Source organism: Dasypus novemcinctus, chromosome 15 (assembly GCF_030445035.2).
Source record: "Dasypus novemcinctus isolate mDasNov1 chromosome 15, mDasNov1.1.hap2, whole genome shotgun sequence".
Taxonomy (NCBI): Eukaryota; Metazoa; Chordata; class Mammalia; order Cingulata; family Dasypodidae; genus Dasypus; species Dasypus novemcinctus.
In genome coordinates, this window is record NC_080687.1 from 62,058,986 (window position 1) to 62,082,237 (window position 23,252).

General features: G+C 38.8%; 1 protein-coding gene and 1 pseudogene across 7 annotated transcripts in view; one reads left to right on the top strand and one right to left on the bottom strand.

Moving 5' to 3' along the window:
• The window catches only part of LOC139436594 (caspase-3-like), a 34,481-nt pseudogene extending 23,520 nt beyond the window's left edge, over positions 1 to 10,961 (top strand).
• LMO7 (LIM domain 7) overlaps positions 1 to 23,252 on the bottom strand; it is a 231,272-nt gene that overhangs the window by 171,024 nt on the left and 36,996 nt on the right. The gene's annotated exons all lie outside the window — the stretch shown is intronic.

A 23,252-nucleotide genomic window follows, 5' to 3' on the forward strand; every position in this document is an offset into this window, starting at 1 on the left:
ATTTTTAATAGTACATATGCAAATGGCCTCTGTATAACATTATTCAATGAAGTATTGTTTATAATTATCAGTATTAAGAAAAGCTTAAATACTCATCAAGAGAAAAATTTCCTTTAAAAAAGCTTTTAAAAAGTTCATTGGTTTAATGAAATACAATACAATTGTAAAAAATCTTTTAAAATGAAGCTCTTTACATGGACAGTCAAGCTATACTGTTAAATGACAAAAACAAGGAGAATAGTGTACATACTATGTTTCCACTGGTATTTTTTTTTTGTTTTTTTTTTTGTTTTTTTTTTTTTTTTTTTGCATTTCATAAACATTTTGCCTTTATTTTTTTTTTTAATTTTTTTATTTTTTATTGACTTTGTAATAATATTACATTAAAAATATATATGTGAGGTCCCATTCAACCCCACCCCCCCCACCCCCCCTCTCCCCCCCCCCAACAACACTCGTTCCCATCATCATGACACATCCATTGGATTTGGTAAGTACATCTTTGGGCACCTCTGCACCTCATATACATTGGTTCACATCATGGCCCATACTCTCCTCTATTCCATCAAGTGGGCCCTGTGAGGATTTACAATGTCCGGTGATTACCTCTGAAGCACCATCCAGGGCAGCTCCATGTCCCGAAGACGCCTCCACCTCTCATCTCTTCCTGCCTTTCCCCATACCCTTTGTCCATTATGTCCACTTTTCCCAATCCAATGCCACCTCTTCTATGTGGACATTGGATTGGTTGTGTCCATTGCACCTCTATGTCAAGAGGAGGGTCAGATTCCACCTGGATGCTGGATGCAATCCTCCCATTTTCAGTTGTAATCACTCTAGGCTCCATGGTGTGGTGGTTGTCCTTCTTCAACTCCATCTTAGCTGAGTGTGGTAAGTCCAATAAATCAGATTGTAGGTGCTGGAGTCTGTTGAGGCTCAGGATCTGGCTATCACATTGTCAGTCCAGAGATTCAAATCCCCTAAATATATCTTAAACCCCAACATTAACTGCACCTCCAGCACATTAGCATGAAAGTCTTATGAAGGGAGATCCCATCTGAGTCCAGATTCATCACACATAAACACCATTTCCAAAGAGGGGCCATCTGCCCTGGTAGTTAACCCCATCGGCCATGCCCATAACTCCCATGGGTCTCTTTAGCCCTCAAAGGAACCAATATCTGGGGGTTGTATCTGCTTTATCTGTCTCTCTGACTCTGCTCAGTTGTGCATGAGGGCAAACCTTCTGCCAGCCTCCAGACTCTTTTTTAGAAACTCGTAGCCATATAAACTCATTTCTCCTTTCCATTTCCCCCTTACTTTAGGTCAAACAGCATTTTAAAGTCATGGTATTTTATGTAGACATGGATATTCTGCTGATCCGCATTGAACCTTCCGTATAAGGTCATTTTCCAGTTGCATCATCAGTTGGTAGTTGATAGTGGTCCCTCGTTGCCAGGGAGGCTCATCCCCGGGTGTCATGTCCCGCGCTGGGGGGAAGGCATTGCATTTACATGCTGAGTTTGGCTTCGAGACTGGCCACATTTGAGTAACATGAAGGCTGACAGAAGGAAATTCCCAGGCACAAAGTTGCTCTAGGCCTTGTTCTTATTTTGGGTTTATCAGCTCACAAGCATAGTCATTAGCATCTGGGGCTCACTGTTGAACCCTCACTCCCTCCCGGTCCCCACCACTGTACCTGGGAGACTGTCGCTGCTCCCCTATGGACCACGACAGAGCACCACTGGCCAGGAACCCAGTACCCCCCCTACTGTGGTTTTTAATTGTTGCCACTATGAGTATATCCAAACATTACCATGCACCCTGGACATATGTTCTGTACAGCTCCCTGTCAGTCATATATCACCTGTCATTGGTATCCCATACCAGTATCCCTCCATTGCCATTGTTGAAACACTCTGTGATCCAGAGCTCCCCGAAATTTGAAGCCCATTATAATGTCATGGTCCCTTACTAGGGAATGGCATATAGCGATGAGTTTAAAGGATTCCACTGGTATTTTTAAAACTTAAATAATGTATGAAATACACAGAAAATCCTCAGCATTGATTTCTCAGACTCCTATAAATATTGTTTTCAATTACTCTGCACAGTAAATGACCTGTGTGACCTGTGCTTTCTCACCAGTGACAGCCCAAGTAAGGGGTACAGTGCTTTTACAGAAGGTGAGGAAGGCAGCAGGCTGGCTAAGTGACTTGAGCTGCAAAGCTGATTTGACATATTTTATATTAGGCAAACAGCCAGAGAAGGGTAGTATCCAAAATGCATTTACCACAAATTCAACCAACTATGGATTCCTTTTGTAGCAAGTTCTATTATAAAATGTGAATGTTGGTGGAGAATTACTCTCACTCAATCTTTAATGCAATATTTTCATTAGTAGTTTATATTAACAGCCCAAAGACATGTGACAGCTTCATTAGGGCTAGAAGGAACAAAAGGAATTTTTATTTTAAGTTAGCTGGCTTGGGTTAGAGGGGACACAGAGAAGCAGGAAAGTACTCTGTGTCTAAGAGGCAGTAAACAAAAGAGGAATAAACCATAATATATGTTTTGCAACTTTGTTTTAATATAAGGATATCAAGAGGAGTTCTGAAAGCTACAAATTCTCAACTTCCTCAGCTTTGGACTACTTTTTATAATTCCACATTAGTTTAGTTTAGAGTTCCATCTAATCAAACATCTCCCCTGTTAAAAATGAGCCCTCCCCCTTCCCCCAATAGAATAGGGTGTATATATGTGGGTGCCCTACTACTCCTGTGAGAAATTTTTTAGACTTTTCCCTGTTATAAAGGCCTACAAAGGGCAAACACCTTAGAAAGTCAAGTTTGTATATGGCACCCTGTTACCCCCTAAGAACATGAGAATATCCAGGCATGCTTGTAAGAGAAACCTTGGACCAGAGATATTCTCTACACACTTGGCACTAGGACCACTGTTTCCACTAGATTATGTCTCTACCCCATACCTTAAAACCTCTGCCAGTGAGCCACACTAAGTCTTTACTAAGTGTGAACTACAGCAAAAGATACTCTAGCCTGGAGTAGTTGTGACTCCAGCAGTTGAGCACCTGCTTCCCACATAGGAGGTCTCCGGTTTGGTCCCTGGTGCCTCCTAAAAACAAAAACATAAACAAACAAAACAAGCAAACAAACAAAAAAACAACTCAGGGGAGCCGATGTGACTCAGTAGTTGAGTGCCAGCTTTCCACATATGAGGTTCTGGTTCAATCCTGGCCCCAGTACCTAAAAAAAAAAAAAATGGTACTCTAGGGAAAGAACACAGAAATCAATAGAAAAATAAGTCCCTGTTCTCAGGAAGCTCGTAACTTCTTTGGGATTAAAAGCTATGAATGCATGGATACAGCCCACGCAGGCAGTCAGAGAGTTTCACAACAGCACAGCATTCACGGAGTAATAAACTCAGCATATGAGCACAAAGAGGATAGTATAGCAAGAAGTTACCGGCAGCACAAAGAGGACAGTATAGCAAGAAGTCACTGGCATCAGGTAAGGACAGGCAGGGCTTTACTATGCTTTTCTTGGACTTATTCCTCTCTATCATGCAATCTGGCCTCGCCTTATCAGCCATACTTCCTCAAAGAGAATTCTATCCTCCCTATCCTTACCTCTGCATCTCCAGTTTAATTCTCAGTAAACTCCAATTGTCTTTCACTCTCATTCAAAAATTGTTCTTAGTAAGCCACCAGTGAACACCTAATTTTCAGATTAAAAGGAGATTTTTCAGTCATTTTTCTAAAGTCTTTAATATTGTTTATTTCAAAATTTTTGGCCAGGTAACAAACCTTTATGCAAATATGATGAATGCTATGAAGCCTCTCCCCAGAAAAATCACACCTCTATACTCACACAAACAAATTAGAGGGTTCAGGAACTCCCTGAAACTTAAATCATGCTGAGTCAATAAAACCCATCAAGAAATGCTGATTTTGTGAGATATGAATAAGATTCACCATTTTTTTCCTCTTCATTTTTTTCATTTATAAGGAGATCTTAACTACGTTATTTAATCTGTGTTCATTTGTGTATCTTTCTGTACACTAGAACAACTAGGATAGTTGGAATTAGATGAGATAAATGCCTGAAAAATAACTTTTTAGGAGTAATGTTAACATAACTTGTTGAGCTGCCTTTTTCTGTTCTTTTACTTTTGTGAATTTGAAATAAAGTTAAAACTCCAGGAAAAAGATTCCAATTGTAAGTAGCATAATCTATAAGAGAAACTTACAGAACAGAAACTCCAACTATCCCTGCTAAGTAAAAAAGAATCAAGATTAATAGCTGCCACTATGAAGACAGAATTTACAGTTTGAGTCCAGCCAAATTAAATATATGCTATTAAAAAAAAAAAACACATAACTTCTGACAAACTGTAATAGAATCTAGAGTTTCCACAATTTATCACCAACAATTGTCCAGGATACAATCAAAATTACTTGACATACAAAGAGCCAGGAAAAAGTTTCCAAACAGAAAAGAAAACTAAGGAAGACTGACTCCAAGATTTTACAGATATTCTAATCATCAAAGAAGTATTTTAAAAGTTATCATGACAATGTTCAAGTAGATAAAGGAAAATACAGTAATAATAAAGATTGTTTTCAATCTTGGCTGAGACATTTAAACTATAAATATGAACCAAAAAAAGAGAACCAAATGAGAATTCAAGAACTGGAAAATACAGCATCAGAAACAAAAAATTCATTGGATGGGATTAATAGGATGAAGGAGGACAGAGAAAAGAGTCAGTGAACATGAAGACAGACCAATAGAAATTATTCAATCTAAAGAACAGAAAGAAACATTGTTTAAAGTGAGCAGAGCCTTCAAGACTTGTAGGATAATAATAAAGTAGCAAACACAATTACATAACATAATTGTAACTGGAGTCCAAGAAAAAGAGGAGAGAATGAGGCAGAAAAACATATCTGAAAAGTAATGGCCAAAATCCCCTCCGATTTTGAGGAAAAAACACATTTAAAAATTCAAGAAGATCAGCAAATCCCAAAAGAATAAATACAAAGAAAACCATATGAAGGTACATCATAGTCAAACTTCTGAAAACTAAGTATAAAGAGAAAATCTTGAAGGCAATCAGAGAAGAATGACCAATTCTCATCAGAAACAATAAAAGACAGAAAACAGTGAACACTGCTTTTATTGTGCTGAAAGAAAGAAAAAAAAACGTCAGGGTGGGGGAGCCTTGCTCTGAGGCTCAGCTCTTCCCACAGTGGTCAATGGAAGCCAAACTAGCCCAGAGCCAAAGAAGGAGGCAGCTTTGTGGCAGTTGCATGAAAGTCATCTTGGGCCTTCAACTGGGGGAAGGGCAGACAGCCCTCTTACACACAGTTCTTTGACTGAAGTAAATATTCAGAAGAGGGTCATTCTGAAAAGGTTTTACCTTTCCTCTAGAGGCAACTAGTAAAAAATAAAAAAAATAGAGGCAACTAGATTTAATAAAAGTATTCAGGAAGAGTACTGAAAACTCAGTGGATTTGAAATCCATCAAAAATTCAGAAACAATGATCTTATAAGAAAGCAAATCAATGAACTCTGGAATATCCTTGGACAGTAGTTACAGAATGGATTACAGTGGTACCTTGGTACTCATCGTTAATTGGTTCTGGGAGGTGTGACGAGTACCAAAAATGATGAGTATAAATTTTTCCCACAAAGAATAATGTAAGTAAATTTAATGTGTTCCCAAACCAAAGACAATGCATATTTTTAAAGAAATATGTAAAAAGACAGAGTTGTATATCATTGCATGAGAAATAAGCCTAAAAATTAATACTTAGATTAAATAAAAAACTTCACTTTACCTATACTGAGAAGACTCCATGGGGAAGCAACTAGCCACCTGCCTACCACATGAAAGGTCCCAGTTTGGTTCCCGGAGCCTCCTCAAGAAGACGAGCAAGACAGTGAGCTGACGCAAAGGGCTGCAGTGGAGCGCTGATGCAATAAGATGATGCTCGAAGATGACTCAATGAGGAAACACAATAAAGATACAAGCAGGGAACGGAGGTGGAACAAGTATTGGGTGCCTCTCTCCCACATGGGAGGTCCTGAGTTTGGTGCCCAGTGCCTCCTAAAAAGAAGATGAATAAAGAAGAGACAGCAAGCCTAAACAACAAGGGGAGAGGAGAAATAAATAAATAAAATTAAAAGTCTTTGAAAAAAAAAAAGAGTCCATGGCCTAATGGGATCATAGGAGAAAAGTGGTGAGAAGGAGAGGTTACATAGAGTATTGCTTGGAAAGAGAGTCCAAGAGAACACTGGGCACTTGCACATCTGGTGTTCTTTCCCTTCTCTGCCTTTTTTCAACTTGCACCACAGGTTCTGACACAGTCTTTGTCACCTTCACTAAAAACTTATCCAATGGACACACCCAGGACAACTAACAAGGAGTGAGGATGGACAACCACCACACCAAGGAACCAAGAGTCTACAACTGCAAGCAAGAGAGTCCCATTCATCAGCATTATGGGATCTAAGCCCCCTCTCAATTAGAGGTGGAGTGGGCATCACCATCACAGAATCCTCAAGGTTGGGGAATTAAAATACAAACTAGAGTGGACTTACTGGTATTCCACTATAGACTTATTGTGATTCTAGCAATGGAAGAAATTAAATCATTGATGTGGCAGCAGTGACCACTGGAGTTACTGAAGGCAGCGAGAGGGAAAAAGGTGTAATACAGGGGCGTTTTCAGGACTTGGAATTATCCTGAATCACACTGCAAAGATAGATACAGGGCATTATATATCCTGCCATAACCTACAGAATGGAGTTGCAGAGAGGGTAAACTACAATGTAAACTATAATCCCATGCTGTGAAGCAATGCTCCAAAATGTGTTCATGAATTGCAATGAATGTACCATACTAATGAAAGAAGTTGTTAATGTGGGAAAAGTAGAAAGTGTGGGGAGTGGGACATATGGGAATCCCCTATATTTTTTTATATAATATTTTATGTAACCTATGAATCTTTTAAAAATAAATTAAAAACATTTTTTTAAAAAATCCAGTGAAGACTACTACTGTCATCTTTTCAGAATTCCTCAAAACTCTGAAATTGTTTGGTCATTCAATAAATTCACATTTCTGATTGTCAGAGCTTTGTCTGGATGGTACTTCTCCAAAAGTTTTGGACTTCTGTCCATTTTGCACACATTTCTTTTATCAAGGAACTAGGGACATCTTCCCTTATCTCCTCCTCACCTGAAGAAATCTCTTCAGTCACCTCTTGTTGCTGCTCCTTCTGTAGTTCCGGCAGTTCCTCAGTGCTGAACTCTTCACGATGTTCCTCCACTAACTCTTCAACATCAGCACCATCAACCTCCAGACCTGTGGATTGGCCCAAAGATACAATGTCCTGCATAACTGTACCCCCTACACCTGCAGGCTTGGGGTCAGCCTCAAACCCTTCAAAGTCTCTCTGAGTCACAGCTTCTGGCCATAAATTCTTCCATGCCAATTCATTTCCAATAAGAGACTTTGTTCCAGGCTTTATCAATAAGGTTAAGGCAGTGCAAGATATTGAAATGGCCCTTCCAGAATTCTGTGAGGGTCAACTGGGTATCAGAGGTGATCTCAAAGCACCTCTGGAAAAGTACCTTGATGTACAAGTTGATGAAGTTTGAATGACCTGCTGATCCATGGGCTGGATGAGAGGAGTAGTGTTGGGGGGCAGGAACCTTACAGTGATGAAGCTGAACTCCCCCAGTAAGGCATCCTCCAAGCCTGGAGGGTGGGCAGGTGCATTGCCCAAAAGTAGGAGAGCTTTCAGAGGCAAATCTTTCTTCCAGCAAATATTTTTTCACTGAGGGACCAAACACTTCATTTATCTACTTGATGAAAAATTGCCTTATGACCCAAGTTGTTGCTGTTTGTCCTCTACATCACATGGAGTTTGCTTTTTATGACATTGTGCTTCTTGTAAATTTGCAGGTTTTCACTATGATAGACTTGTAGGGGGCTGAGTTTTAAGTCCCCACTAGCATTCCCACACAACAGAGTAAGCCTGTCCTTCATTGGTTTGTGGCCTGGTAATGCCTTCTCCTCTTTTGTGATGTGGGTTCTACGTGGCATTTTTTTCCAAAAAAAAATCTGGTCTCATCACGGTTAAAAACTTGGTGAGGAGTAAAACCCTCAGCCTCTATGTAGTCTTGAGGAATTCATCAGCAGCCTTTTTATTAGCACTTGCTGCCTTGCCATGTCTCATAACACTATGGATGCCGGTCCTCTTTCCAGAATTATCAAATGAGCCGTGGCTGGCCTTCAAAACTTCAACACTCTCATCACTCAGTTCTGGTTGGTTTTTCAAAAGATCCGCATGAAACACTTTCGCTTTTTCACATATCATGGCTTCTGATAAACTGTCACCTGCTAACTGCTTCTTGCTTACCCAAATTAATAATAGTTTTTTAACTTCCTCCAGTGTTTGGGGAGGATGCTTTGTTACTGCTTTAACTCCTTTCACAACATCAGTCTTTTTTATACTTCTTTGTTCTTAATGGTAGTGGAGACCAATGTTCTAAGAAAACTGCATCCCCTATCAAGATCAGTAATGTTACTCTCATATTTACCTATTATTTCTTATCTTTTGCTCAACAGTGATGAGAAGTAATTTTCTTTTCTGCTCAGTGCTATCACTGCTTGTTTCCTTAGGACCCACGACGGAAAAAAAAAAAAAGGCAAAAATACACAAAATGACCACAGAAGCTAAGACCGTAATGGAATGTGCACAAGGCAAAAGTTACCACACGACTAACGTGTGACCCTTAGTTTCAGCTGCAAAGGGTAGCAAGACACGAGGCAACCGACTCCAACAAGTTCTAGCTTGCGCATTGAGTATCAAACAAAAGACAAGTACCAGGGCAAATTTTTTGCATCAAAATGTGTCGAGTACCAAATTCAACGAGTTTCAAAGCAGTTAAGCACCAAGGTATGAAGGTATCCTGAAATGGGTTTATGTATAATAATTAATAATAAAAACTTTCATAAAAGCACTGGTGGCCCACAAACTAGCACCAGAAGACAGTCATCTGGTCGGCACAGTGACTTCTGCTTTTCCCACATCAAAACCTGGATAAGGGAAGCAGGTGTAGCTCAAGTAGTCGAGTGCCTGATTGCCATGTACAAGGTCCTGGGCTGGCTCCCAGTACCTCCTAAAAACAAACAAACAAAAAAACCAACTCTCATTGGGGAGCAGATGTAGCTCAGTGGTTTAGAGTCTGTTTCCCATGTACATGATCCTGGGTTCATTCCCCCATACCTAAAAAAAAAACCTCGATGAGCTTATTTTAATTTTATAAAAAGACAACATATGTTCATAATAGAAACTTCTGACATTACAGATTAGCAAGAAGTAAAAAATGAAAACCACTCATGCTACCCAGAGATAATCAGTAATTTTTTTGCAATATTTTATGTTTTTAAATATATTTTTATTACAGATGTTGTGAACTTACAAAACAATCATGCACATGTGTAGAATTCCCATACAACACTCCTTCACCAACACACTATACTGTGGTGGAACATTTGTTACAGATTATGAGATAATATCATCAGACTATTACCATCAACCACGGTCCATAGCGTACATTTAGCACACTTTTACCATACCACCTCAATCTCAACACAGTACATCTTTGGCATTGATGGAAGACTATTACAGAACTGCTGTTAACCACAGTCATTAGGTCACAACAACTGTATTTTCCCCATGCTTCTGCACAGGCCCACCATCACTTGCAATAGTGACATACATCTGCTCTAGCTCACAGGACACTCTTGTATCAACCACAATTCCCATCCACCTCTGGGTTCACTGTGTTAATCAATACCTAGATTATTCTCAAGCTTTCTTTCAAATGACATTTACATCCCTAGACTACCCCTTCAGCCACAATCCCATTTCTAAACCAGCTTCTACTCACTATAATATGATCAGTAATATTTTTCAGGTATAGATATCCAGTCTATGTTATATTCATACATATTAAATTTAGTCAGTTCTAAAGTATGTTTCCCTCACATCATAGTATTTTTGAGATCTGGATACATCATACAATCGATATGTATATTTATGGGGAAGGTACTTTATAGGGATAAAATGCACAGGATAACTGGAGACAGTTCCAACAGTTAGACAAGTATCTTAACTCCTCTGCGCTACACTTCCCACATCTCCACAAATAAGGCTAGTAATAACTATCTCGTGGTGACTGGAAGAGTTAAAGAGGATACTCATAGCCGAATGTCTGATGGGGCAGTATTAATGTGAAATGGCAACTCAGTCTGGTGCAGACATAGATGCAGCAACCTCAGGGAAACATTCAGTAACTTGAAATATGAAGTCAGGAATAAAAATGACCTTACACATAAAGAAATAATGGAATTGTTACACAGTGTTTCTAAAGAAGGCCATGGCCAAAGGATCAGTTTTATTTGCATGATTCTATGCCATGGTGAGGAAGGTGTAATTTTTGGAAAAATGGACCTACTGACCTGAAAAAAATGAAAAATTTCTTCAGAGGGGATAATTGTAAAAGTCTAACTTAGGAAACCCGAACTTTTCATTGTTCAGGCCTGCAGAGGTATAGAGTTGGACTGTGGCATTGAGACAATGGTATTGATGATGACATGGCATGTCAGGAAGTATCAACTGAGGCAGACTTACTATATGCATTTTCTATAGCACCTGGTTACTATTCCTGGCAAAATTCAAAGGCTGGATGCTGGCTTATCTACTTTGTGCTATGCTGAAACTCTATGCTCACAAGCTTGAACTTATGCACATCCTTACACGGATTAATCGAAGGGTAGCAATAGCATTTGATTCTATTACAGATTCCATGTATTATGTACACACTCACAAAGGAACTGTGTTTTTATCACTAAAGAAATGATTCATTGTTTTTAGTTCATATGTCAAGTATATGAAAACGTTTGATACTGTATATTCCTGTCATTTAAATCTAGCCTAATACTTCAGATAGTACTTTGAAACAGACTACTTCATGCAATAGAATCACTGTGAAACTACCTCAAACTCAAAATCTGGTAGTTGAAATTCAATTTAATTAGGAATTTAAAAATGGACAATGTTAGAATCATGAGAGGAAATGATTATAAATTACAGCTTTCATAATTAGCAAGTCTTAGTGACACTATGCTATGAATTATCAAGTAATTATGAAAAAGCTAAAACTGCAGTAATGAATTTTAATGATAAGCCCCCACTTAAAGACTATGCATTCTAGTTCTTGTCAAACTATAGAAATGCTGTATCCTAGAACGTGGGGATCCATGGACATGGATGAGGCTCAAAAACCTTTACCTTTAGAACTGGTATTTAGAGCAGAGCAGAGTGGCTAAGCACCTGCTTTGCATGGACAAGGTCTCAAGTCCAATCCCTACCTTTAAAAAAATGGTATTTATAGATAAGTCAACTGTATTTTAGATCATTTATCTGAGCTTGTGGTTTTTGTTTTATTCCAAGGATGTCTTTCTTGTTTTAAAAAAAAAAGATGTTTCAATCTTGAAAAAGGAGCTAGAAATTTTATTTGAGACAGGACATGAACACACACACACATAAAGAGCTGACTCTTTTAAGGCCAAATGGAACATTAATAGAGGGATAGAGTTACAATATACAGTGCTAAAATGCCACTAGTCCACTGCATAAAGTAGCCTCATTTGACCCCATACAAATCAGTTGAACTTTCAGCAAAATATTCTTAAGAGCTGTTATATAAAAACCTCAAACTGTTGACTATAGCCATAGTGAATAAAAATTCTATAAGAACACACTGAAATACAACTTATATGGCAAAAGTGGAATGTAAGGAAAGAGGACTAAATCTGGGTACTTATCACTCCATCGGTAGAGAAAAGGTGGTTTGATCCTGAGCAGAGACACGAAAAGTCTACGCAAAGAATGCAGAGTCACAGACCACAGTTTGAGAAAAAGGACCATGGGCTAACTTCCTCATGCATACTGATATCTGCAGACAATGCTCCCAGGCAGGAATCTCCAAGCAAGAAAGTGAAGCAAATCAGAAACCTTGGAAATGGAAATTCCCCAAAGGTGGTAAGAGTCACAGTAAAATCACAGTATTCTTCGTAGTGAAATTTTTTAATAAGTTATTTTCTGTTGAAGTTTACAATCAAAGGAAAATAGTGATAAATTTTATACTGTTCTCTGAACATGGCCTCAGGCTTTCAGAAGTCACCCAGTCTGGTGCATGGGGAACCTGAAGGCCAGAGGAGAAGCAGAAGGATACAAACAACCAGGGAGGACAGGCTCTAAGCCTCCTCTCTCAGAGGTGTTGACTTGTCGCTGCCCCACGATGTTTCACTGGCTTTCAGTCTGACATCTGAGGTGAGCTTTCTTTTTGCTCAAAGAAATTTATAAGTGACATCCATTCATTTTTATTAATTCTGTAACTTTTTCTAAGTAAATGTGGCATGGATCTTAAAAGTCTGCTCCTGTGTGACAATTCCGTTAAGTTTAATTTTGATTTATTTTTTTGCACAATACAAATTTTAACTTAAAAAAACAACAACTGTCAACTCAGTTTATAACAGTGCTGGCTGCCAGCCTCCACATCAAAAACGCAGAAGCAAATTGCACTTCTTCCTCACATTCAGACCCTCCCAGGACTACTGAGTATACCTTCCTACAATCTCTCTGAGTTACCACATCCATCCCAACAAAAATAGCTTAAGCCCTTATATGTCTCCTGATTACAGCAATAGAGACTCACAAAGTCGTTCTGCCCCCAGGCAGCCCCTACGCAATTCATGTCTCACCTAACCATCAGTGCTCTCTTTCTAAAACTACCGATTAGCTCACCCTCTTGCAAAGGTCACTCACTGCAGGCTCCTGTTGCATTCAAGATAAAATCCAAACGCTTTAGAATAGAGTTTCAAAATTTCTGGTCTCAGGACCCTTTTACATTTTCAAAAACTACCGAAGGCACCAAAGAACTTTTGTTTGTGTGGATTATACCTACAAGTATATACCATTTTAGAAATTTAAACTGATGAAACTTTAAAACTCAGAATATCTAAGCCACGTTTCACTAACCATCAGAGCAATGATGTCATCACACATCATGTACTCCTGGACAATTCTCAGCATACATGTGAAAGAATAAGGGTAGAGAGGGCAAATAAAATCTTAGTATTGTTACAAACACAGTTTTGAACTTACAGTCCCCCCAGAAGGTTCTTGAGGAGTCTCCGGACTACACCCTGAGAACTGCTGTTCAGATGATTTGCTGTGGCCCCTGGCACCTTGTAGCTTAGGCTCTAGACTTCTCAACCTTCAGGAATTTCCCGAGCACATCATTCTCTCGTGTGTCTGTGCTTCATGTTCCCCTTCTTAGAGGAAACGCCTTAAGTTTCACCTTTTCCCACTAACTCCCATTCATTCTCAAAGACTTGGCCTGACCTGAGTATTTCTACCTCCAGAAAGCTTTTCCAAATTCTTCCCCGACTGTCTGATTTTGATGTCCGTCCTCTCTCTCCCATTGTACCTTCTGCCCAATTGCATTCTGGAAATTAGGCAGGTAAATCATTAATATAATATAGGTCATTCGCTTATATATCCCCAGAATAAGGCCCATAATTTCATTAATTCAGTCAACAATCACTTGATCCCTAATGGATATTGTTCTAATGAAAAAATAAATATGACCATTCCCCAGTTTTTAAGTATACAACTTAACAACTTTGCCTGTTAGGCCCCAAGAAAGTTATGCAACCTACTTTGCACATACTTGTAAATGTTCAAAATTATTAAGGTGGAATTAAAGGTTGAGAAAAATTTGCTTTTCGGTTCTATAATAATCAAGAGCACAACTTGAGTCATCTGTCTCCATCCCAAAATCCCATTTACAAAATATGAAAATAAAGAAAAATATCTGAGGCAATCACTGGAGGGCAGAGGAAAAAATACCAATGGATTGAAAACTTTAAGAAATTTCAGAAAATATTAAGGATTTGAGACTGAACTGAAGGAAAAAGGCAACTGCCAACTAATCTGCAATTGAACAAGGCCTAGAACAGTGTGTTGAATAAATACAGAGGCAAAAAGGGAACCATTTGCAAACGAAAACTATGTTAGTGAATGAGAGGTCCATCTCAAATAATTTTGCCCACCACAGAGGAAAAAGACAGGAGGCTTTAAATTTTAAAGGGAAATACAAGGGAGAAGAGTAGATGAAAAGCAAGTAAGAAACTCAAGAATAGGAGCAAAACCTTATATATTTCCAGCCAGAAAATGCAGATTACCTGTGTCAGGGGTCTCCAAGACCCCACTCAGGCACGGCGACTCACAGGACTAAACACTCACGGCTATGATTTTTCAGTGAAAATATATAAAACATAATAAGCAAAAGGGGAAAGGTGCATGGAGCAAAGTCCAGAGGAAACCAGGCAAAAGCTTCAAAGAGTCCTCCCAGGACAGGATCCACATAATTCCCCCAGGAGCAACTTGTGGCAACATGTGAAAGGTTGTCTACCGGGGAAGCTCACTAGAGAACCAAGCCCAGGATTTTGGGATAGAGGCTGGTCACCTAGGCCACCCTGCCTGGCATGAGCCCAAATTCCAGACTCCCAGAAGGAAAACAGGTGTTCAGCATGAAACACATAGTATAGTATAGGCACGGTGAGCCCCACTTATCAGGAAATGTTGGGAAACTCCCGAATTCCAAGTTCCCAGATGCCAGCCAGCTAAGGGCCAACCTGCAAGCATATCTTTTTAAGAAGAGCAGTCAGGCCTGCCACGCTAACTCTTTTCTGCATACCTACCAAAGCAAAGGAAAGCAGATTTGCATCAGACTTATCTGTAAACACTAAAACACCATGTTTACAGCATCCTATAACTAACCAGACTATCTCTATATATAAGGACAAAAGAAATTATTAATAAGAATCATAGTAAGCATTTTAGCATTTAATTAAATGTTACATCAATGTTAATCATTTTAGAAATGAGACTTTAAGTTATTTATTCTTTGCAATATCCTAAAAGGTAAGAGATGACCAAATTAAAATTTGAAGTAAATAATTGTCTCCAGGACATATAAACAGCAAGTTGTGGAGCCAGATTTGAATCTCCATGTGTGAGCCCTTTCTTGTTTTTTAAACTCTACATGAATATACCTACTTAAGATATTTGGAAGGCTATATTATATTCCTGACTATTACAATAGTTCATTCTTGATGGGGTAGAGGAATGGAAGGTAAGAAGATAGCTTAACTTTTCATAGTGCAAGATATTTTTATGGCAATATGCAATTTTTTTACATCTTTCTCCCTTTTCTGAAGAAAATAAACAAATCAGTGGTAGCGTTTACTTGCATGACCTTTGGACTAACAAAAAATAGGATGGATTTTCCCATCAATAACAATTGAGATATATACTCTTTACTTAGCATAAAGCAGCTAATCCCAAAATAAAAACAAGAAAGTTTTTGATATTTCAAATCAGCAAATCCTATTTCCCCTGAAGTAATTACTGTTACAGTTGCTCTCAACATTAATAATGTACAATATTTGTTTGGCTGGCTTTGATATGACTCTTTGGAAAATTATTACATGTTTCTCATTTGCCCTGTGACAGATGTGAATTTTACTAGGGCTCTTTAATAGAGGTGTGTCAGATAAGTTATAATGAAAAATTTATTCAATAAAGCCTAATACTCCCTACCCACCATTATAAAAGATAGTTAATAAGAAATTATTTTAAAAGTCTTTCAGAAGCTATCTACAATAACCAAAAATGTTTCCCCCAAAGTATCAGTTTTTACTCTTTGGCTGCTGTACATCATTCCATGGAATTTTATTCAAACCCCAAGTACATATATTACAATTTTTAAAAATTAAAAAATGCAAAAGATGACCATAAAAAAGGTGGATTAGGGAAATGGATGTGCTTCAAGCAATTGGGCTCCCATCTGCCATATGGGAGGTCCAGGGTTCGATGCCCAGGGCCTCCTAGTGAGAGCAAGCTGGCCCACGCAGCGAGCTGGCCCACACCGAGTGCCAGCCAATATGGGAATGTGGCCCCACGCAGGAGAGCAGCGCTGAATGGGAATGCCACCCCACGCAGGAGTGCCAGCCGATGCAGAGAGCTGGCAAGCAAGATGATGCAACAGGAGACACAGAGGAGAGAAAATGAAAAGATGTAGCAGAATGGGGGAGCTGAGGTGGTACAGGAGAGTGGTCAGCTCTCTCCCACTCCGGAGGTTCCAGGGATAGGTTCCCGGAGCCGCCTAGTAAGAATACAAGCAGACACAGAAGAATGCACGGCAAGTGGACACAGAGAGCAGACAGTGGGGGGAATGGGGTGAGGGGGATGGGAAATAGATGGAATAAATCTTTTAAAAAAAAAAAAAGGTAGATTAAAAGGGCCCCAGAAGCACCAAAATTGAACTTATATTATTTTCTTCTTTCTGACCCCAGTACATAGGAGAGATATATTAAGAATTTGGTCATTAACCCATCCAAATATTCATTGAGTACCTGATCTAACAATGAATGCTGAGCACTGGGAAGCCAAATATGAAGAAGATTTTATCCTTGGCTAAAACGAGAGGACTTGTAACTCAATGATGAATGGCTTTGAAGTGAAACACATGGCCTTCTCAGATATAGGTATGGTCCTACCTAATCTCTGTGAGCCTCAAGTTTCCTATTTTACATAAAATGAAGATAACGGGGATGATGATGGTGATGAGGAGGAAAAGAACTAGTACCATGTGCCAAGCACTTTTCTAGGAGCTTTATGTGTATTAAATTCTCTCAATAGCCTTATGAGGTATAGTTATACCACTATTATACCCATTTTACTGGCAAAGGTAACTGAAGTCCAGAGAGGATAAGCAGATTGTCCAAGATCTTAGAGCTGGAAATTACGGAGTCAGGATTTGGACCCAGGTATTGGGATTCCAGAGTCAATGTTCACAACTATGCAATGCTGGCTTCCATCCTTAAAAGGATATGATAATGTAGAAATATCATAATGTATGTAAGTATCCAGTATAGGAACTCAACAAGGGTTAGTTTTTTCTAGTTTGTTATATTTGAGAAAGAAAAGGTGGTCTAGAATTATCAACTGTACTTAAGTGTCGCTTAAAGCTGGCCTGGCACTCACAGCTACATACTGATGCTCTCCTGTTGAATAGAAAAAAACTTCACATAGAAGGATGGTCCAATGATGGGCCCTTGATACTGATTACTATACATATGAACCTGTTGCTTGAAATTCCAACTAGGCCTAGAGCTGCAGGGTGCCTAAGATTTACCTCCTAAGAGCCTCCATGTTGCTCAAATGTGGCCACTCTCTAAGCCAAACTCAGCATGTAAATGCATTACCTTCCCCCCAATGTGGGATATGACTCCTGGGGATGAGCCTCCCTGGTGCCATGGATTACTACCACCACCAGCTGGTGATGCAACTAGAAACACATCTTGAATAAAAGGGGAAATGGTAAAGACAAATGAGTTTATATGGCTAAGAGACTTAAAAATGAGTCGGGAGGTCAGCAGAGGGGTCACACTTACGCATGTCTCAGCAGGACCCTAGAGACAGCCAAAGTAGATACAAACACAGGTACTTGTGTTCCTGAGGGCTACAGAGACACACAGGTTCTATGGTCATGACAGAATGGCTCTAGAGTTCAGGGCCTTGTCAGTGAGCCCTACTTTGGAATTTGTGCTCCTCAATGTATAGAGTTGGACTCAGATGTGACCTCTCTACCACATGCCTCTTCTGTCACTTTTACTGAACCTGTGGTTGGTGCTGGGGATGGTGTATACTCAGGAGACTTGAATCTCTTGATTGTCCGTGTGCCAGCTGGGCCCTGAGCCTTAGCAGAGTTGTAACACCTACTCTCTGGTTCACTGGACTTACCCAGGTCAGCTGAAGGGAGGGGAGAATGGTCAACCACCACACCAGAGAACGCAGGAAAATCACATCCATCAGCCACATGGGATCTAAGACCCCTCTCAATTTAGAGGTGGAGTGGACATCACCATCCCAGGGTCCACAGGATGGAGAAATAAAATATGAATTAGAGTGAACTTGCTGGTATTCCACTACAGAACTGTTGTGACTCTAGCAATGGAAGTAATTATATGATTGATGTGGAGACAGTGGCCATGGAGGTTGCTGAGGGCAGGGAGAGGGAGGAAGAAGTGTGATATGGGGCATTTTCAGGACTTGGAGTTGTCCTGAATGATATTGGAGGGACAGATGCAGTACATTGTATATCCTGCCATAACCCACTGGCTGGACTGGGGGAGAGGGTGAACTACAATGTAAACCAATGGTCCATGTCGTGTGGCAGTTCTCCAGGATGTATTCACCAAATGCAATGAATATGTCTTACTGATGAAAGGGGATGCTGATGTGGAAGGAATGGGGATGGGGGGAGTGAGTTATATGGGAACCTCTTATGTTCTTTAATGTAATATTTTGTGTGATCTATTTATCTTTTTTAAAAAGACAATAAATTTTTTAAAAATTTTTAATTAAAAAAAAAAACTTCACAGTACACCAACACCAGACATGGTCCCTTTTGATGAATCAAGATATAGACAAGACACTTCATAGTTATTTCTGAACACAAACAAAACATAAACGTGATACAAATAACAAAAAAAAACCTATCCTGGCAAGCGGATGTGGCTCAAGCAGTTGGCCACCTGCCTCCACATGGGAGGTCCTGAGTACAGTTCCCAGTGCTTCCTAAAGACGACAAACAGGTGCAATGAGCTGATGCAATGAGATGGCACAACAAGCAGGGAGAGGATGTGGTTTAAGCAATTGGGCACCTGCCTCCCACATGGCAGGTCCTAGGATCAGCTCCCAGAGCATCCTAAAGAAGAGGAGTGAACACAATGAGAAGACACAGTGAGCAGACACAGTAAGCAGACAAGTTGAAAAATGAGGAGACAGACATGGGAACCATCTGGGCTGGGGGGAACCTATCCTAATAGGACTGCTGCTTCTTTACCAATTACAGCTTTAGCTTCACCACAGTATTCCTTTCTTCTAGACAAGATTTAAGATACCCATCAATTTCCCCCACTTCCTGACAGCATGTGGTCCAGAGCAAAGCCCTACTTCCTTAAACTCTCCCCCAAAGAAGCCAAATCCCTTAGGTTCAACATTCACTTATTGAGATGTCCCACTGTTCCACATGGCTTTTCCCTCAACTGCATGTGTGTTCCTGGAGATCTTTACTAGAGGTTACTGATGCATTAAGATAGAAGAGAAATAGATATTTTCAATTTTTAAAAAAAGAGTATTGAGAGTAGATGTGGCTCAAGTGGTTGAGCACCTACTTCCCACATGGGAGGTCCCGGGTTTGGTTCCTGGTGCCTTCTAAAACCAAAGACAAACATTAAGCAAACAAACATAGAAACCAACTCAAGGGAGCTGACGTGGCTCAGTGGTTGAGCACCAGCTTCCCACTTATGAGGTCCCGGCTTCAATGCCTGGCCCCAGTACCATAAAAAAAAAAAAAAAAGGACAATAGAGATACGTACAGTATGTTGCAGGAGCACAAAGGATAGGCTCTGTAGTTGTAGAATGGTGTCCCTCCCCCAAAACAAAAATTTTGTCTACCCAGAACTTCAAAACATGCCCTTATTTGGAAATCGTGTCTTCAGAATAAATGTAATTAAGGTAAGGATTAAGAAGAGATCATGCTGGACTAAGGTGGGCTGTAAATCCAATGAAAGTACCCTAGTAAGAGACAGAAAATAGACATAAAAGAACAGAGAAGGCCATGTGAAGATGGAGGCAGAGCCTGGATGATCTACAGCCAAGAATGCCAAGGACTGCAGGCCATCGCAAGAAGCTGGCAGAGGCCTGGCGCAGTGTCCACCTCAGAGCCGCAAGAGGGACTGACCCTGCCAACACCTGGATTTCAGACTTGGCCTTCTGAAGTGTAAGAGAATAATTTCTATTGCTTTAGGCCATACACTTTGTGGTAATTTGGCTTCCCTAGGAAACTAATACAGATTTATTAAAAACACTAAGTCAAACCTCTAACGTGATATGTTAAATGCTTTAGTTGATATCCATCCTGCATGTCATAAACAAGTGAGTTATTTTTAATGACTCAAATAATTTGAATGCACTAATTTAAAACTTTTAATAATACTGATTTAGGTTAAATTGTGATGACTTGGAATTGGGTAAAAATTTAAGAAAAATGTTATAATTACATAAAAAACTATTTTACAGAATTACCTAAAAGAATAAAAATGCTAGATAGAAGAGTTTTTACCATAATTTGGTAAAATATAGGAAATATATAAGCAGCAAATATAGTTTTCTAAATATAATTTAAGTGCAATACACTAATTTTTATTCTCTTACAACAGGAAAGAAATTCTTCTCCAGAATTTCCTATCATGAAATGTGTCAATAAAAATTTTTAGAAAGACCAAATAAAGAGAAAAAACTGTCAGAATTTACTACTTGCTAAAGACAAACAACAAAGGGAAAACGGACTTGGCCCAATGGATAGGGCGTCTGCCTACCACATGGGAGGTCCGTGGTTCAAACCCTGGGCCTCCTTGACACGTGTGGAGCTGGCCCATGCGCAGTACTGATGTGCGCAAGGAGTGCCACACCACACAGGGGTGTCCCCCGCATAGGGGAGCCCCACGCTCAAGGAGTCCACCCCGTAAGGAGAGCTGCCCAGCATGAAAGAAAGTGCAGCCTGCCCAGGAATGGTGCCACATACATGGAGAGCTGACACAACAAGATGACACAACAAAAAGAAACACAGATCCCCGGTGCCGCTGATAAGGATAGAAGCGGTCACAGAAGAGCACACAGCGAATGGACACAGAGAGCAGACAACTGGGGGGTAGGGGAGATAAATAAGTAAAAAATAAATCTTAAAGAAAAAAAAGACAACAAAATAATCAAATATCACAGAAAGATGTACTGGGAAAATAATCTCAGCACAGGCAAGGACATCATTAGAATTTTTAGGAAAAAGACTAGCAAAAACATATCTAAAAAACAGTCAACCCTGAAGAATAGATACATACTTTTTCAAAATAGATAAGGTGAATAAACTCATTTTACTTATCTGTGTGTGTGTATATATATATATATATATTTGGAGAGTATGCAAGCGGATAAAAATTATTTTCAGAATTCCACAGTAACTATACATAAATAAGCACATAAATTCTTCTAATGAAAGCAGTATTTTTGCAGCTATCAACTAAACCACAAAACAAATTTTTCCCAGAAAATTTTGAGTACAAACATGAGATTACACATATAATATATACACTCTTTCATTATAAGGATATTTAGAAATACCCTTCAAGGGCCAGAATATATCTAAATTAAAATCAGCCTAGTTAATATTATTCACTTTGAATTACAAAGTAAAACAAAGAGTTCTAAAAGAAAATCAAAACTTTAATTTGGCAAATGTCAATTCTGGACTTCAATACATGGGGGGAAAGTATTAATTTTTCTGTAGTATAATGTTATTTGATTTATTTGGTAAAAAAAAATCCTTATTCATGTAAAACCTTTCTAATTTTATAAAAAGTGATATCAAAATATTCCCTTAAACATTTGACAAACAACAGAAATGGCCCCATCACTAAAATATACCAATATTCACCATTAGCACTAATGCTTCCTAAGATTCTGAAACTTAAAACATCTTTATGGAAACATTTGGAAGTCCTATTTTATTAAAGACAAAACAAGAAAAAATTAAATTTATAACAATATTTATTAGTCAAAAATTTTTATTACCACTCAAGAGAATAATTGTCCTTGCTATTGTTATGTTAGTTGTTTTTTAATTGTTTTGTTTTTGTTTTTGACCTTTCAACAGTATGCAATGTCATTACTCAGTATCCCATAACAATTAGTAAATGTTTAACTTAAAGACAATTAAAAGTAAATATAAACCTATTTTATCTTACAATTAGCATATGATCCCAGCCATGTTAAGATTGGTAGGACTAAACTCACCATTATTTGCCCAAGGGAGGTAAACGAAAACATCACTTTATTTTAATAGCTTTGGTGTTCTTACGTATGCTATTTTAAGTTCAGATTTCTTAATTTGATAGTTTAAAATACATTAAATCTCCTAAAATGTTAAAGCAAAACTACACTTAAAATTATATTAAAGAAGTACGTAATATAAAAAGGGATAGGAATTATGACCAACCTTTGATCAACTTTAGGACTAAATATTTTACAAATTCAAAGTTTCTAGAGAAAATTCTTAGATACCAGAGTCTTATGTTTAGCAATTAGAACAAAGTTAACATTTGCTATGCTCAAGTAAACTATGTACAGTCATAGACATTTCAAAAGCTCATTGGTAATTTTCAATATTCTTTTCCTTTATTTCATCATCTCAATCACCATCGGGGTCAAAAGCAAATTAAAAACTTTGGCACAATGCCACTTTAGCAACATTATTTAGCTAGAGATGCTTTAACTTCTCTTTCTCTAAACTCTTTGGCATTAACCAAAGGGAAAAAATGGTGTGGGGGGTGGAATTAAAAAGAATTAAGTGGTTTCCCTCCTTTGGGATCAGGGTCAGGGTTTGGTTTTATTACCCAAGGCCAGGTGTATTTTTTTATTCACAAGGATATATTTTTCTACTTTCTGCCAGTCACATACCAGAGAATCAAGAAATACCACTGAATTAAACTGAATATTAAGAAGTTTTACTTCTATTTTTAATTAACAAGTAGAATAACCCATGTGAAAATATACTCAAACCATACATATTAGGATTCAAAAGCAGAGGCCCTCAACTCTATCGTTTGACAGTTATATGCACATCCTGGAAGTGGGCTTCAATTCTCCATAAAACAATAACTCCATCTGCCATTCCAAACAGAGGCGTCCTATGAGGATCCAATGAAAGCACACAGCAAAGTCCTTTATAAACTCCAAAGCACTAGCACCGAGATGAGATATGTGAACCTGGGTCAGTTAAATCAACACCTTTGCTCACATAATCTCTTCCACAGAGTTAAACATTATCTCCTCACCGTCCTTCTGAGTATCTATAAAAACTTCAAGAACATGAAGGCAAATGAGAAAGTAAAAAGGTAGCTGAAAATTAAAGTTCTTGTTAAACAATCAGGTTCTAAAAAACCCAGGAGCATCACAC